Below are 5362 nucleotides of genomic sequence, written 5' to 3' on the forward strand. Positions count from 1 at the left end.
ATTAAGTTATTTTATGCATGTTTACTATATTTTCTGTATGTTTCATGTTTCAATTAGCCCTCGGGCAAGAACTTGCAAATAACTTTCATCATTATTTCTGGGTGAGGCCAAGGACTTATTGATCACTCCTCGTACAGATCCCAAAGGATCGCCCACGTTTTGTACGTAGACAGCACGCAGTTGCACGTACGACGAAGCGATATCCACCCCAAGTGTAGTAGTAGTATCCAGCATAATGTGGAGGTGTATGAATAAAGTGTACGCGTTTATGTGTGTGGATTATGTACCCAAAATAATAGGGCTTAGTAGGCACTCTGTTTTGGAAACCAGCGGAGGTGGGTTTGTGTTTGAGACCACTGATTACAAAGTTACCCAGTAACAAGTAACACGATAATGATCCATGATTTCAGCATAGCAATTGGCACAGCGACTTTGCAAGCATTTATAAATATTTCAGCCAAATTTGAAAGAAATCCGATTCTCATAACATTAATGAGGCAGATGAAGTTCTAAACGTTCACGTCCGGATCACGGAACTCGCGTTCCAACCCCCATTTGCCGAATAGTCCTATCAAACGAGGTTTTCCTATCAAACGAGTGCGAGTGGTATTTTTCACTTAATACTTTGGCAACGGTTGGCTAATATACTGAGCTATCTGTGTTGCTAGAAATGTTACTCTTTCGTTATTTTGCAATTGTTTAAAGATACCGAGTCCATTTATCCGTCGAAGTCGTCAGTTTTTGTGATCTCACAAAAGTCCAAAGTCCGGAAAGTCCGACATTACAAAATGATGTCGGGTTAGGGATTTCCAACCTGAAATAGGCACAAATTTTTATATAACTCTGCTAAGGGTATTTCGGCGATATCAGCACTTTCCTTTGTGAGTGGTTACACTCGGTATACCCGTGAGTTGTGCTACAAAGTCCACTTTGGACTTTTATTTTCCAAACGTCAACAGCTCAAAACTCAATAACCAATCAAAATGATTAAATGAGAATTCATACAGCGACTAAGTAGGTTTTCATGTATATGCCGACCAAATTTGGTAGAAATCTGTCGTTCCCTAAGAGAGGTATGAAAACCACTGACGTGTCGGCAAAAACGTGAGAGTGCACTCCGACCGCTATGTTCCACTTAGGCAATTTTAGTCCGATTTGAACCCCGCATGACGGGAGTGCGATTTACTTCATGAAACGAGGAAAAATCGGTGTCTGTCAATGAAATTTTCACCACGGTAGGCTAATATACTGATCTATATGTACTTTAAGCGGTTTTGCTCTGTCGTCTATCTAATTGCAGATATAGGCGATTCATCTTTCTTCATTATCCAGCTCATGCGATATCTGTACAGCAGGTGGCGCTTATCGGTGTCATTTGTCGACGTTTAAAAACCCACTATTCATGAATTGTTATCTGCACAATTGGCAAAAATACGTATCTTGATATTCCATTTGTCAGATAGCCTTCATAGTGCGCATTGATGAATACACATACAAGTTATATATAATGGCGACATTCTATATCCTGGCGGAACTACAGGATTTGCCCTGCCGCGGTGTGTCATTGTATTTTGACGAGTTCTAAAACCGCCTGTTAACGTTCAATGATGATGATCGTGATCAGCAGAACGAGTGCCAAATTTAATCGTGATATTCCATTTGGTCAAGTCTTTCGTTTCCACTTCCTTCCTGGGCGCTTGCTGTCGATGTGCTTGGAGATACTTTATATCAATAAGTAAATATTACCCCCAATTAAATTCATCTATGTAACAATAATGATAATATACATCGATATGCCAGCCAAACTTGAGAGAAACCGTTTTTGTTTTGTAGAAGAGACATAAACGACACTTAATAGTAATTTTCCTTCAAAAGATTCAGTGTCCCGCACAAGTATTTTTCGAAAGACCACTATTTATTCATGGTGGCTTGACTGCAGCGAAATAAAGCTTTACAAGAGATGCAATAAGAGCCACACACAACATACCCTTTTAGTGACATCACTGGCCTTTCAGTGATATCACTGGTTCCTTTTTATGTGGTACCTCTCATATTTGTAGAAATTTCAACATTTACTGTAAAGTTGCGAGAAATAGGTGATCATAGATGCCAAGTCTCCAAAACTTTAACTGAGAGTTACTTGGAAACGAATGTTTCATGTCGAATTGGGATTTCAAAGAGAGGCTACATAAGTCCACATGAATATGTGTGATAAATATGAAGAAAAAAAAAACAAGGTGAAAAACAAACATGTTAAAGTTGCGCGCTCGCCGCGTGGCCGCATCGTGACATCCATGTTTCGCATGGGTAAATCAAGGTCAATTTGAAGCGCATCACGCACAATTGCATTTTTCTTTTAATTTGAAAGTTCATCTGCGTTGGTAGTTCAGTCATTATTGAACTATTCTAACTGTAATATCCAACACAAAAATTGGCCTCATCCAAATTTTCGACTGAACAGCACCAGTCTTTGTCAAGAGATGAACAATCCACTGCTGTCGTGACGTCATCTTTAGCAAATACTGAATAGAACGCGTGACTCAGCAAGCTCAGATCATAGGTTGCAGGAAGGCTATGTCTCTGTTTTAAATAGGGATGGTTGTAAAGCTCTGATGTAGATGGCTTTTTTGATCCCTCTAGCAAAATAGTCAGGCTCTATGTCCAAGATTTTAACTTTGTCCTTTGAGACCGAATGACCAGGCGATTCTATATGAATATGTTGGGAAACTTCTGAGGTTGTTGAACTTGGGGGTCTGTGCTCAAGGACCCTGGTCTTGAGTGATCGCTCAGATTTGCTCTTCTGAGGCAAAAAGAGCATTTTTTTGCAGAAAAAAAGATATCGCGAAACGATATCCAATTTTGTTCAACCAACTTTAGTGGGTGTGGAATGATTTTTTGACATCAAATATGCAATTTTTTGGTAAAAAAAATCTCAATTTGCTCGTCTTTGGCAAAAAGAGCATTTTTTCGCATAAAATGATATCGCGAAACAATGTCCGATTTTGTTCAAACCAACTTTATTGGGTGCGGAATAATTTTTCACATCCAATATGCAACTTTTGGGTCAAAAAATCTCAATTTGCTCTTCTGAGGCAAAAAGGGCATTTTTTCGCATAAAAAAATGATATCGCGAAACAATGTCCGATTTTGTTCAAACCAACTTTATTGGGTGCAGAATAATTTTTTGACATCCAATATGCATTTTTTTGGTCAAAAAATCTCAATTTGCTCTTCTGAGGCAAAAAGAGCATTTTTTCGCATAAAAAAATGATATCGCGAAACAATGTCCGATTTTGTTCAAACCAACTTTATTGGGTGCGGAATAATTTTTTCACATCAAATATGCAACTTTTTGGTCAAAAAATCTCAATTTGCTCTTCTGAGGCAAAAAGGGCATTTTTTCGCATAAAAAAATGATATCGCGAAACAATGTCCGATTTTGTCCAAACCAACTTTATTGGGTGCAGAATAATTTTTTGACATCCAATATGCATTTTTTTGGTCAAAAAATCTCAATTTGCTCTTCTGAGGCAAAAAGAGCATTTTTTCGCATAAAAAAATGATATCGCGAAACAATGTCCGATTTTGTTCAAACCAACTTTATTGGGTGCGGAATAATTTTTTCACATCAAATATGCAACTTTTTGGTCAAAAAATCTCAATTTGCTCTTCTGAGGCAAAAAGAGCATTTTTTCGCATAAAAAAATGATATCGCGAAACAATGTCCGATTTTGTTCAAACCAACTTTATTGGGTGCGGAATAATTTTTTCACATCAAATATGCAACTTTTTGGTCAAAAAATCTCAATTTGCTCTTCTGAGGCAAAAAGGGCATTTTTTCGCATAAAAAAATGATATCGCGAAACAATGTCCGATTTTGTTCAAACCAACTTTATTGGGTGTGGAATAATTTTTTGACATCCAATATGCATTTTTTTGGTCAAAAAATCTTAATTTGCTCTTCTGAGGCAAAAAGAGCATTTTTTCGCATAAAAAAATGATATCGCGAAACAATGTTCGATTTTGTTCAAACCAACTTTATTGGGTGCGGAATAATTTTTTCACATCAAATATGCAACTTTTTGGTCACAAAATCTCAATTTGCTCTTCTGAGGCAAAAAGAGCATTTTTTCGCATAAAAAAATGATATCGCGAAACAATGTCCGATTTTGTTCAAACCAACTTTATTGGGTGCGGAATAATTTTTTCACATCAAATATGCAACTTTTTGGTCAAAAAATCTCAATTTGCTCTTCTGAGGCAAAAAGGGCATTTTTTCGCATAAAAAAATGATATCGCGAAACAATGTCCGATTTTGTTCAAACCAACTTTATTGGGTGTGGAATAATTTTTTGACATCCAATATGCATTTTTTTGGTCAAAAAATCTTAATTTGCTCTTCTGAGGCAAAAAGAGGCATTTTTTCGCATAAAAAAATGATATCGCGAAACAATGTTCGATTTTGTTCAAACCAACTTTATTGGGCGCGGAATAATTTTTTGACATCAAATATGCAATTTTTTGGTCAAAAAATCTCAATTTGCCCTTCTGAGGCAAAAAGTGCATTTTTTCGCACAAAAAATTGATATCGCGAAACAATGTCCGATTTTGTTCAAACCAACTTTATTAGGTGCGGAATAATTTTTTTTTACATCAAATATGCAACAATTTGGTCAAAAAATCTTAATTTGCCCTTCTGAGGCCACACCATCTTAATTTCTTGGTTCACGGATTTTTTCTTAAAAAATATGGAGCGAGAGGGCGAAATAAAAATAAAAATTGTAAAATGGTTGGGGTAAAGGTAAGGGCTAATCCAAAACATAAAGAATAAAAAGTTTTCAGCTTGAAAAAAGTACAAAAGACTATTACTGTACAGTAACAGCACCTGTTTGTTATAAATTACAAAAGTAGTGTCAGTTTTTATGTTTGCTACACTAGAAAGTTGGTGAATGGTTTCATTAATGGTGAAAATTTGCTGAGTGGTAATTTTTATTTTTATCTTTTTTCCCAAAAAATAGGAGCGAGCGAATCCGTGAACCAAGAAATTAAATTGGTGTGGCCTGAGGCAAAAAGAGCATTTTTTCGCATAAAAAAATGCTTTCGCGAAACGATGTCTGATTTTCTTCAAACTAACTTTATTGGGTGCGGAATAATTTTTTAGACGAGACGCTGAAATCTTGATTACTAACCTTGCTTTTTTGTGTAATATATTAAAGCCTCATATGTTCACCCAACACTTTTTGCAAAATTTTATTTTCCTTTTTTTTTCGACCGCCCACCCCAATATTTTTCTGAAAAAATCCGAGAAGCATCAAATAAAATTACTTTACACAAAAGAAACTTGAAGCAATAGTCTAATGAA

This window comes from Branchiostoma floridae, chromosome 19 (genome assembly GCF_000003815.2).
Source record: "Branchiostoma floridae strain S238N-H82 chromosome 19, Bfl_VNyyK, whole genome shotgun sequence".
Classification (NCBI taxonomy): Eukaryota; Metazoa; Chordata; class Leptocardii; order Amphioxiformes; family Branchiostomatidae; genus Branchiostoma; species Branchiostoma floridae.